Source organism: Thunnus albacares, chromosome 3 (assembly GCF_914725855.1).
Source record: "Thunnus albacares chromosome 3, fThuAlb1.1, whole genome shotgun sequence".
Lineage (NCBI taxonomy): Eukaryota > Metazoa > Chordata > Actinopteri > Scombriformes > Scombridae > Thunnus > Thunnus albacares.
Window position 1 is genome coordinate 15322109 of NC_058108.1, and position 13221 is coordinate 15335329.

Sequence of the window (13221 nt, forward strand, 5' to 3'; positions counted from 1 at the left end):
AAGGTTTTCTTCTAATGACTCTTCCATGAAGGTCTTGTTTGTGCGAGCATCGCTGCACAGTGAACAGTGCACCATCGCTCCGGAGTCTGCTAAATCTTCCTGCAGGTTTTTTGCAGTCAAATGGGGGTTTTGATTTGCCTTTCTGACCAGCATCAAGCAGTTCTCTCCAAGAGTTTTCTTGGTCTTCCAGATCTCATCTTGACCTCCACAGTTCCCCTAAATGGCCATTTCTTAATTACATCTCACACTGTGGAAACTGCAAACTATTACAAAAACAGTGTAATTAATGAAGCGAGTATATGAGGATCTGCACAGGAGGGAGTGAAGACTGCCAGTGACCAGTGACCAGGGACCAGGGAGGGAGACCAGCAGAGATGTTCAGTACATTAACAAGTAAATCTTGAACATCAAATGCTCACACTGAACTTAGCATCATTAATCTTTGGTGTCATCAACTGAATCAGTTATTGTTTGTATCAGAGCTCCCCCAGCTGGTGGCTGACAGCACCACCATTTTTGAGCTCAGCCTATTAAACAGAGTCAGTACGAATATGTGAAACAATCTAGCTGATTGAGTTGTGTCTATTTCAGTATTCACAATCTCCCATTTAAACTTTGATAATATCCTATCATTATTTTAGGTATGTCAATTTAAAAGAATACTAAAGTAATTTAGTACAGATTTTAAAAAAGGATGGTCAAAATTGAAGGACCTGAGGTTGAGATATCCTTCCAGACACGCAGCTTGTTATGTGATTGTGATGGCAAATTTACAAGTTGGTTTTGTCTGAATAAGTGCCTGAGTAACTTTAACATAAAGTCTTACTTTGTGAAACACTTGTCTGAATGGATACAAGGTTTGAACCGAATGCTGTCACATTAATGTAAAGACCACAACAGCACATGTGAAATACACAGTGAAAATAAATACACATCTTGTTTACTTTATTTAAATCTGCATTAACTGATTTTTTGGCTACTTGGGGGCAGCGTGAACAAAATACTGGCATATTATCATCTTTTAAGTTGATATGTTAAACTTGTTAGCAAACAGTTGCTTATTTCCACATCCAGCAGCTACGGAGCTACATTATCATTCATTTGGTGTCATGTTTCTGTCCACCTGGTGAATATAAGTCCAATATTCACTCTCTTCTAGCTCTGTTTTTGCTCTCTACCAAGTCCTGAGGAAAAAATATATTTTTATCCTAAAACAGCTGCCTGCTGAAGCCCAATACAACACTGTGAGAGCGCTGAGAGTGAACCAAAACAGTAAAGTTACAGCTGGACAGCTTAACAATGAGTTGAAACTGGCTATAAAACTCTGTAAAGCTTAGGGGAGCATTACACACTGTCATATGATACACTGGAATTATAAAAAATATTGGTTATAGCCGCTTTAAGAATAGTGTGATAAGATAAAAAAAAACCATGCAAGACTGTTGTTGAGAAGATTCTTATGTCAGATAAGCCTTTAGAAACATTTTTCTTTGATTTTATAGTCAGATCAATACTGAATTTGTGACGCTGATACACATATTGATATTTGAAAGTTTAAAGAAATCAGTTATATTTTTTATATATAAACACAAACAATCGACTAGCTACACATAGGCAACATTGACTGTATATAAATACAGTCAACACGTCTCATCATCAATCAAGATAATACCTCATCAACAATACATCATTAAATAATAGTGTTAACAAAACTAAAGCGTAATATTAAAACCAACACCTGTCATTCCCCCCCCACACATCTTTAGAGCTCTAGCATTTTAAAAGTAAATGTTCAATAGTTTTGTTTTCATCACAGTTGTCAAAAGGGCACTTTTTAATTTAACTTGGATTACCTCAACAACAACTCACCTCCCCTCCTCATGATAACATTAAGTTAGGGACCATCTGTGAATTACTGTTTGACTGAAATGTTGTATAGGTTATTTTTCAATAACTATATGCTGACTTACATGAAAATTAATATTAAAATATATGTAAACTCAGTTTAATTATAAATTCGGCCTTCTGTTAATTTACACAAGTATTAAACAGGAAAGTTATAGTTTTTTCAATATATGATTGATGGGGGAAGACGCCCACCTTAATAACTTTGTCTTTTTACTGATTGGCTGAATATGATTTCTGTGTGTACAGTATCATTATCCATAAATGTCAGTTTGTGTTGTAATGTGTTGGTGGAGTATTGATGCAAGATGTCCACTACCTGGGGTAAGATGCCCCCAGGAGTATTTTAGATTTTAGGTAGCTAGAGGTTTTGTAATCAATATGATGCATATTATCTCAACAAGCTAATTTTAATGTTTAGCTTTAAAGGGTTTAAGCCTTAAACAAAGCAAAATAACAATAATTATAATATAATTCAATTTTGTCAATATTTCTACATTTTAAAGACAGGTCTATGACAAAATTATTGTAGATTGTAGTTATAATCTTCAGTGATGATATTTTTATCTGAACGCTAATCATAGTTAGCTTAGTTTTTGCTAAAAGCAAATAAGCTAGAAGCATTGTCAGAGGATGAGTTGATTTTATGTCCTTTCATTAAAACTCACTCAAACCTTCCTCATCCATCATAATAAAGGAGAGACCAATATGATCCTTCAGTCTATTTAAATCATTTTTTGATCCAAGTTAAAAGCTGCAGTCAGATCAAGTAGTACCAATACTAATAATTTATTGGCATCTGGATTTATCCTGATATCATCAACTTCTTTTACTAGGTCTGTCTCTGTACTGTGATTAGCCTAAAAACCAGACTGAAACATTTCTAAGTCATTGTTTGAGTTAATAAAATCATTTAAAATCAGTAAAATCATGTACACAAGATTCTCTAAAATTTTGCTAAAAATGGAAGATTGGAGATTGTCTGTAGTTGCTGGGTGTTGATGAATCAAGGCTGCTTCTTTTTAAAAGAGGCTTAACAAGCGCAGTCTTAAATTCTGTGGGCGAAATACCCAGTTGGAGATATTGATTAATAATTGTTTGGACCTCCTCAGACACTGAATTAACATTTTTTAAAAAGGAGGTAGGAATTGGTTCAAGAGGCACAAGTGGAAAACTGTAGTGTTATTACTACTTTCTTGAGAATTTCAGCATCAACCAGGTAAAAACTCTCCACAGTGACCTCATACTGCAGACTGGGTGTTTCTATAACTGTTACCAGTTTGTGTAGATGACAGATACTAGATCTGATGGTGGTAGTCCTCTCACTGAAGTAATCTGCAAATTTTGGGCATTTAGAGTCAACAAGTTGGTTTCCTGAGGCTGCACTAATCTAATACAAAATCCTGTGTTTCTATACATAACACTGTGCAGCCTCCAGCCACATTAATGTAAAGAGCTGATGTACTTTTTTATGTGAAACTGATACTTGGTATCAAAGGTGATGTAATAATCACTGGTGTAGCTGCAATCTTCTCTGTCATCCAAACGACCACTACTAAGTCACAGTCTGTGTGAAGGCAGGTAGCTTGACACTGTGGCAGTAACTTCATTTCAAGGGTTTACTAAGAACAAATGAAAAGTTACAAGATCAATTCTTTTTCGGCTCAAAAAAATGGTCTTGTTCCTTAGACTGATTAGCTCCAACTGAGAGCAACTGGCTATGAACCAGTAGCCTATTTAAAGGAGCATTTCAACACTATAGCTACTACAGTACTATTATTAGCACAAAATATATCTTCTCTATTCTTAAAATGTCTCTTATAACTGGAAATGATTGACATCCAGTTTAAAGTGCCTCACAGCTCGGTGTAAAAGCTTTCACAGCTGAGTTCACTGAATGGATTATCTGATTCTAGATTTCAACATTATAGACAAGTGAGCATCAGTGATTCAGATTTGTAATGTCTGTATTAATTTAAAATAAACATTAACTTTTTATTTGTTTTATTTATTATACTTTAAATGTTCAGTATTGTTCATAGTAATGAATGGATGATAGGGAGCAGAGTGAAGCCCCGTGCGGTTCACACTTCCACACTTTGTGTGAGTGCACACTACCGAGGACCGAAGTTAGAGCCACTTTAATCAAATCTGAAATTTCCCCTTTGAATTACTATTTGTTGGTCTTTTCTTATTTTCCTTCTTCAAAGCACAATTTCTCTGGTGAGGTTGAACAAACCGGGTTTCAATGGAAACATGAGCCTCCAACCCAGTGAGCAGCTCAGTCAGTCACAGGAGGGGGACCACACAGCCGTGTTTGCATGGAGCCTGTATAACTACAGTTGTTCCTCCATTCAACACTATCTTCGTTGTTGTCGAGTATTGTGTTTGCGACAAACCTGAACCAGCAAAGTCAGCACCCAAGAAGGGCTCCAAGAAAGCCGCCACAAAGACCGCCGGCAAGTGAGGCAAGAAGAGGAGAAAGAGCAGGAGGGAGAGCTACGCCATCAACATGTACAAAGTACTGAACCCACTGTCCACCCAGACACTGGCATCTCATCCAAGGCCATGGGTATCATGAACTCCTTTGTGAGTGACATCTTTGAGTGCATCTCTGGTGAGGCCTCTCGTCTGGTTCACAACAACAAGCGCTCCACTATCACTTCCAGGGAGATCCAGACTGCCATGCATTCACTGGCCAAGCACGCTGTGTCTGAGGGCACCAAGACCATGACCAAGTACACCAGTGCACCAGAACAAGTACACCAGTTCAAAGCAGCTCTGCTGCTGGACAAGCTTCAACCCAGTGGCTCTTCTCAGAGCCACCCACTCCCTCTGAAGAGCAAGCTGTCCTTACAGTATAGCTGACCTGTAACAAAAATGATATGCTCGCTTTATACTTAATGCCAATGGTGCGTTTCATATTTCTATGTAGATGTAGAACATTATGTAAACATGCGCGTGATATGTTGACAATGGTCAATGAGAATTAACGGGCACCTTAATTGATGGGAACTTCCAGAAAGTGTTTCTTTGGATGAGAAGGAAAATAAATGTTGGGAGTGAGTTAATTTTGTAAATTTCCTACAAAAGGCACAAACTATAATGATATATTTTCATTGAGAGATGAAGTATAAATATATATGAAATGAGTAAGACATACATTACAGAACCTAACTGGCTTTAAACTGGCTGTAAAATGAAAGACAGATTGTGGGACAAAATTGCTGAAAGGACTTAATTTAGTTTTGTTATTGTAAACTAAATAACCAAAAAATAAAATGACTCATAACTGGTTGAAAGAAAAACTTTTTCTTTTCACATAGTGAACATCATGGAACAAAAGGAAAATGTGTTTCTAGAAATACTTAAATCTATTTTATGTCAACATTTCTTTTTTTCTTAAAATAAATGTGTGCCCTACTTAACTGTTATATATATACAAACATACATATATTATGTGTATTAAATGGTGCCATATAGTCCATCTCAGTTCGGTGGAGTCTCTGTAAAACACTATTGTACTCAGATTTTGAGGACATTAATCTGAATTTTACTGAAAGTCAACACCAGCAGAATACAAAAAACTGCAACTGAAATACTGCGGCAAGGCGCTCATCAAATGATGTTACAATTCACCAATGATGCGTTCATGGTGCAACAATGTAACTATTATTTGTTACATTATAACAGACTGACCGGAGACCTCCATGTTACTGCGCTATCATTTATTTGTTTGTGTGTTTAATTGATAGTAGAACCATAAATAAGAAGTGTAATACACACATGTTGCACCGACTGCAGAGAACAGTGTTGAAGATTATTTATGTTGCAAATAGTCCTCAGAATAACAGAAGAAATGTTCACAGCCACAGAGAATCTCTGATAGGAAGTCTGGCTAAGCTGCATCATAAGCCTGCATCAGTGTGTTTGCTGCTACCACAATAGCTTTATATTATTACAAACAGATGGTTGTTTTTCCTTTGAGTCTGAATAAACATGTGAGTGAACGGGAAAACAGTTGAATAGTCAGAAGTCATTGAGTCAAATATACTTTTTACCAGTTTTTGGCTGGACTGGCCATGGACCAGCCCTATAACCACGGTCATCCGTGATTGAGTGACTGAATGAGTGATAAAGTTTCACCATTGGTTGGCCGGCCAAGTGTTGGAGTTTCCCTATTGGCCGTTGCTCTTTCAAAATGAATCAGCACAAGACGATGGCAGCAGAGGACTTGACAGAGGACTCGATTCGAGTCCTGATTTTTGGGACTCGTGACTCGACTCAGACTTGAGCACTGATGACTCGGACTTGAGCATTGACTGCATTCAGACTCAGAAGTTGAAGATGAGGACTCAAACTTATTAATTGATAAAGAAGTAATATATATCTAATTTTTTGTTGTCAAATTTTCCGCACATAGCCACACTATGGTTCACGTCACGCACACAGCAGCAGCTGCGGCACAGACAGTGTAGCCACACACACACAACATGCACGTTGCACACACAGCGCACAGGAAGCCACAGCCACACACACTCACATATGTTGTTGGTATGGAAGTTGTTTAGCATGAGTGAAGAAGACACAAAGCTCGCAATTTGTATTACCTTTGAGTCCAAAAAAAAAGAATCTGTCGGTCAGACTTTTAAAAAATTGGAAATTAAAATCGGCTAAGGAAATTGTAATCAGTGCATCATTAATATTAAAGCCTCTGGAAAGGCAAATCCATGATTGGCTATTATTTATGTAATTTGGGATCTAATGTGCATATAGTAAACACCTAAAAAGAATGAGAACATAGCCTTTGACATAGCCTATGTAATTTGTTAGAAAGTTTCTCTCCCTTCCCTTGTTACTGGGTTGCAGTTAGGCGGGGCTAAGCAAGGGAATTTATTACATAATAAATATCTGCCCAATCATATTTAGGAGAAAGATGACTGACGTGGCTATCCGGCCAAGCTGACTTCACAACACTCCCGCATGAGAACAATGCACTGCACTTTTCTTAGCTTTGAGCTGGATTGAGAATTCAAATTAGCCTGACATGGTTTGAAAGTTACTGTGTTAAGTTTACTAGCAGACTTGGTCACACCATCCAAATCTGTATTAATCACAGAGTGGACAAGTAGCTCAAAAGTGTAGCATAGCAATGCTAATGCTAACCGTTTCATGTTAGTGAATGGAAGATGCTAAAACGATTAGCACCATACTCCGGGAGGTATAGTTAAATAAAAACACAGTTTCAGGTGGTCTAACCTAGTTTGTTAGTTAGTGGATTATTCAAGCTTTCAACCAAGTAGGGTCCATTTGATAGATTTGGTAGTTAATAGCATAACATTTAACCTATGCTAACCGTTTCATGTATGTGAATGGAAGATGCTAAAACGATTAGCGTCATACTCTGGGAGGTATAGTTAAATAAAAACAAAGATTTGGGTGGTTTAACTTGTTTTGCTAGTCAAGCTTTCTAACCAAGTAGGCTCCATTTGATAGATTTGGTAGTTTATTCCATATCAGCAAAACGTTTTAGTGAATGAATATAACATAAAATGGTACTTGAGCTGAAAGTGAGCTGTCAATCAAATGTGATCTGGACATGCCCACACAGTCCTGAGAAATGGTTTGAGCAGCCAAATGAGCTGTTTTTGAGCTAGATTTTCTAATAGTTATGAATGTTTATTTTCATTCAGATTTTCGTGGATGTTTAATGAGACACGCAACTTTGATATCATATATGCATTTTTATGATTTCAAGCCACGTTTCAAGAGGCTTTAATATGACAGCTAAGTCATTTTTGTTTGATGAAGACCTTTTTTATTTGTATGTCAGCTCTTTGACCGTGCCAGAATGGAGCACTGGAGCCCATCTTGGAACTCAACTCAGACTCAACCTTGATGACTCGGATTCGGACTCAGGTAATGGGACTCGACTCGGACTCAGGTAATGGGACTCTACTCTGACTCTTCTTTGGTGATTCGGACTTGGACTCGTACACTGGGGACTTGAGACTGGACTCGGACTTGAGACTTATGACTCGACTACAACACTGGCAGCCACAGTAAAATTGTGTTTGTGCATGTGTACTTGTCTATAAAGAGTCCAACAGCCCACCTCAGTCCACTTTGTAGCACAAGTCCACTGGGCCAAAAGACTTTGGATCCTTGCAGGTCAGGAGCCACCAGGTGATTTCACTGTGATCCTCCACTGCTGCTTGGTGTTGTTCAGCAAATTGAATGACAGCTACTGTAGATGACAAAAAAACAAAAATGTTTTACCATTACTGTCAGTGTAATAGCCAAGCTGTGATCAAAACTGTAGAATAGGCTACACCTAACAAGATTTTAATTACCCAGGGTTCGACATTAACCATGGCCTGATGGCCGGTGGCCATAAAAAGTACCCTTTGGCCAACAAATATTCCATGTAAGTGGCCCCCTGTGGCCACCAAGTTTCATCCCCATACTGCGAGCCTTCACCAACACAACTAGGAATCCACATAGGAAGTGAGAGCAAGCGTGGTAACTGTTCAGTCCACACTGACTCTGACCTGTGTTCAGCGTCTGTCCACAGAAGCAGCTGCTGACCAGCAGCCAGCTAACCGTCCTTCACCAGGCTGACTGAAAGCAGAAATTTACTGAACCAAAATAGTTTCCATGTCGCTCTACAGGAAGAAATCAACCGTGTCTGTATTTATCGATTTTATTTCCCCGGCCACCGTAGTGAGCGAATGTGCCTGTAGTGAAACAGATGAGCTCACAGACAGACTGGGAGCCTTGATCAATCAATGTAGATACCGTTATGTTCAAAACACATATGCAGTGGGATATTTTTGTGATTTAAACAGCTGTCTGTGGAGATTATGCTTCACATTTGACAACCCTCTCAACAACAGCTGCCATCTTGCTTTAATACATGGGGAAGAGTGTCTGAAAGATAATGTGTGCCCTCCGTAAGGGCTTGTAGGCAGATAGAGCATGAAAAGATGATGCCTCCCTCGCCCTACTGGTGGCACTATAGCACTGAATTAGAGCACTGCATCAGGGATTTCATCATACAAGAGCTGCAAATCTCAGTCTAAAAAGTAAAACATTATCAGCAGGAGCTCATGTGCATTAATGATCAATTATCCTTTTACATTAAATCCTTAGAAAACCAATAATATACAGTGGGGCCCAAAAGTCTGAGACCACATTTTCACATAAATCTGGAAATAATCAGAAAGTTTGAGGCATCAGAAACATTTAAAAACAGGAAGTAATGACATGTAAAATGAAGAGGAAAATATTTCTAGGCCAGCAAATATGTGGCATTGACCAACTTAGCTCAGCTGACAAAAAGTCAGATTTTCTTGAGTTGTATCCCTTCCATTGAAGCATTCAGATGATACTCAAGTGGATTTTGATCTACTCATCAGAGGCTTGTTCAAGTAACTCAACTTGCAGCCAGGGTTCACCTGTTATAAATATGGCTTTAAAATATAAATATAAATGTATAAATATGGTTTCTTCTAAACTTTTTCTGTGTCAACTTTTATCTATATGGCATATTCAATTATGTTAATTTATTGAAAAGTCACAGTTAAGGAAGGCTGTGTCATGTTGAGTTAAATTGACTGTTCTGTGTTGTTTTTAAATAAGTTTCCATTTGAGGCACCATATTTAGGGGCTTGGTTGCCTGTGGGGCCAGTGCTTAAAAATATTAGGGCCCCATCTTACGCCCGGCGAAGAGTGGCGCTAAGCGCAGCGCAAGTATCTTTGATATTTTAAAACCGACGCAGTTGTCATTTTCCCGTCCAGCGCCCACATTGTTGAAATAGCAATGGCACTTGCGCCCATCAGAGCGCTCATGGGCGTGTTGGTCTAAAAGTAAGGTGTTGTCAGGCGCATTATTGGCGCATGGCTATCTTGAGGCAGCAGAGAGTGATTGCGTTATTGACCAACAAAAACCTGGTCTAAAGTCAATTGCGCATTATCAGAACGGTAATGTGCGCCTACACAGGCTGGTGCACAACATACACTCTGCTCGTTACACACACAGGACACACAGCAGCACACAAACATGCAAAAGGTAACAAATAAAAGGATTACCATGTGAAAGACTATTATTGTGTATATTAATATATTTCAAAAAATACATGTCATAATGCTTAGTCACAATATTTATCAGAATTAACTAATTGCGGAAACGGGGGATTAAATTGTCTAATTATTTGACCAAATCGTGTCGATACACATAGGTATTTAAGCAGACGGACATAAACGGATCAGACACAGATCAACTTTCCTGCTGCATCAATACATGATGACATGAGGAACACATGAGGAAATAAATTAGATTAAAACAATGATTAAACTAAAGAAGGAAATAAATCTGCACAGCTTCTAGCTGCTGCCAGCAACAGGATCAGAACCTTGGAGAGCTGATCAAGACCTGATAACTATGTTGATGATTCTTTACATGATTAAAATTAATGATTTAATTTCTGAACAATATTTAACAAATATTCTTTGACATTTGTGAGAGTACAGTGACCAGGTTTCCATACTTTCAGCAATTAAAACCCTGCTGATTTGTTACTCCATGACTGAATAAAACGATTTTAAAGAAACCAAAGCTGTCATTAAAAAAATCAACCTTTTCAAAAACCAAACGAAGATAAATTTGCAACAAATTAATAAACCGGATCTTAAACTGGTGGCCTGTGGCTGACCACAGGAGGGTTCAGGAGCAGCAGAGGCAAGTGTGCTCGTTATGGATTGTGCGCTTTCACTTTGCGCACGATCAGATCCATTGCCTCTGCAGAGAAGCGTTCCTTCTTACTACTTGGCAAATGCGCCATCATAATAGCAATCAGCCAAGGTGCAAGCGCACCTGGCTCTTGAAGGGAATGGGAGATGACACTGTGATTGGTTTATGGCATGTTACGCCGAAAACACATCCATGATTAATTAGGAGACTATGGACAACCACTTTGAACCATGAGTCTGGCGCACTGACCATTTTTCTGCCGTTAAAATAGCAAAAGTGGATTTGGGCACACCCTAAATGCACTTGCACCGTGCGCTTCAGATCGTTAAAATAGGGCCCTTAGTGTCTATCCCTGTTACCTATTGGAACATACTTGTAAATACATCCTAATAGCAAGCTTAACAATCATAGGGAAAATGCAGGTAAAAAGAATATAAAGGAAATAGGATGTGATGTAAAAATGTTGATGAGCAATACCTTCTGAACAGACTCCAGCGATGTCTTTGTTTCCTCTTGATATTCAACTGTGAACATATCGTAAAATGTGAGGAGGACAGCCAAGGTGGTGGTGAGGTCAGGTTCCTATGAACAGCATCCATTTGGTCATACACAGGATCTCATGTTCAGGTTCTGCTGATGATCAAACACTGAACTGACAACAATTCTATTACCTTAAAGTACTGTTTTCTCTGTGAAAATTAAGATAATTACACAACAGAGACAATATTGTTTGTGTGAGTTAGTACATGAGAACAGATCTAAGAATATGACTGCTGAGGTGCTTGTGGTTAAGCCAAAATAAATATAAAATATAAATATAAAATATCTAAAAATAGGCACCTAGTATAACAAGCATAACTACATTTATGAAACCTCAACATTTTCAGTTTTTGTTGACATTGTCAGAAAGGTGATAATTCCACTTTTTGTTTATTACTGAGGTTGTAGTGGTGTACTGGAGTGCATTGTACTCATGTCTGTTAATGGAATGGACAAAATATTAGGAATACCATTCAATATAATGCACAATGTGCATGTCAACAAAAACTGAAAATGTATAAACTTTGTAAAAGTAGGATTTAGGGCAGAGTTGTTGGATTGTATTGTATTACACTGCACAGTACATTACACTAATGAAGTGGCCAGTGAGTGTATATATATATAAACATACATATATATATACATCTTGGAAAACAGTAATTTCACACAGTTTGGTGGTAGACTAGCAGACCCTCTTCTTTTCCTCATTTTGCCATCTCTATCGGACCTAATGTTAGAGTAATTAATTGTTAAGTTACAGAGATGGAAAAAACAGGGTTTTCACACTGAATTGGTATAACAGTGCTGAATTATAGTTAGATTACAGTGCTCTCACATGCCATATGAACCCAGAAGATACAGAGCTAACACCTGTAACTAAGGCATGCTGACAGATTGGTAACATGAAGCTGTTTCAGTTTAACACAATGCGGTCAGGTTAACTATGGATTCCTGTTAGCTAACAGACCACTAGCTAACATTATAATGTTAGCACAACACACTCACTGGTCAGCCAGAGATCGATGTAAATTATTTAACGACAAAAACTAGCTTGGTGTAATGTCTGGTGTTAGTCGGGAGCGAGTGTTTTAATGTTGAAGACATATTACTGATCAGCTGCTGATGTTGTTGACCCCTGCTGCTGCTGCTGACTGACGGCTAAAGTTCAAGTTACTCCTCACCACCTTGCAAAAAGTGCACTGTCCACACTGCAAATAACTATCTGTTGAACAGACGTCTTAGCGGTCTTCCATATCTTCCAGTGCATATCTATGCATATCCCGAGTAGGTTGCGTCCTTAATTTCAAAGTTCTCTGCAGTTAATGCTAAATATTAGCTGGTAAAGTTAGCGAGCTGTAGGATGTCAGAAAGTCCACTTTATCTATGATACCGTCTGTCAACTTTACACCGAGCAAAAATACACAAGAACACGAGCACTCTTAAAAAGAGAATCCTTTAAGGTAAAAAAAATAATAATAATAATGAAGAAATAAAGATTAATCCAAAAAGCTCTTAAATCCCAAACCGGCTGCAATGAATTAAGTTACTTTGGCGCCCGGACTGACTCAGTGACACTATACAATTGAGATCATGTGACGTTATTCTTTCGCTCAACCAATCAACTCACGACTTCACAGACAGCCTATATATATGACATGCCCTCTACCTCAGTGCTGTCGATGCATATTCCGGTACCAAGGGTCCCCCAGCTTGGGTAGTTGCTTTTTTATCTCAACCACGGATGTAGTTTAAGAGCTGGATACCGGACTAAAAATGGCGCCCATTCAGTCCTACAGGAATTGCTCGCCTGGCGCATACGCCCAAAAAAAGTTTCTACCTTCCGGGTTTGCTTCCGCGTTGTGCGGCCCACTGAATATGCGCATTAGTAATTCCACCGCTGGCCTCACCCACGAGCTCCCGCTCGGCCAATAGATAGTGATGACGTCACGGATATTTAAATCGCTTTTCTCGGCTCGAGGAAAGTTTTACGAACATAGAACCTCCATGGATCAAAAGTTCATAAT

General features: G+C 38.5%; 1 protein-coding gene and 1 pseudogene across 2 annotated transcripts in view; one reads left to right on the top strand and one right to left on the bottom strand.

The window, feature by feature from the left end:
• The window catches only part of LOC122979292 (neuronal membrane glycoprotein M6-a-like), a 49006-nt gene extending 35989 nt beyond the window's left edge, over nt 1–13017 (bottom strand). Inside the window, exons 1-3 of one of the 2 annotated variants that reach the window (XM_044346639.1) lie at nt 12864–13017; nt 11135–11181; nt 8021–8152 (exon numbers count right to left, since the gene is read on the bottom strand). The gene's annotated coding sequence lies outside the window, so the exon portion shown is untranslated. Of the gene's footprint in view, nt 1–8020; nt 8153–11134; nt 11182–12306; nt 12763–12863 lie in introns of those variants that run through there. The other variant, XM_044346640.1, reaches the window with a different exon arrangement.
• On the top strand, nt 2214–5208 carry LOC122972481 (annotated as a pseudogene).
• Nucleotides 13018–13221: the final 204 nt, after the last annotated feature.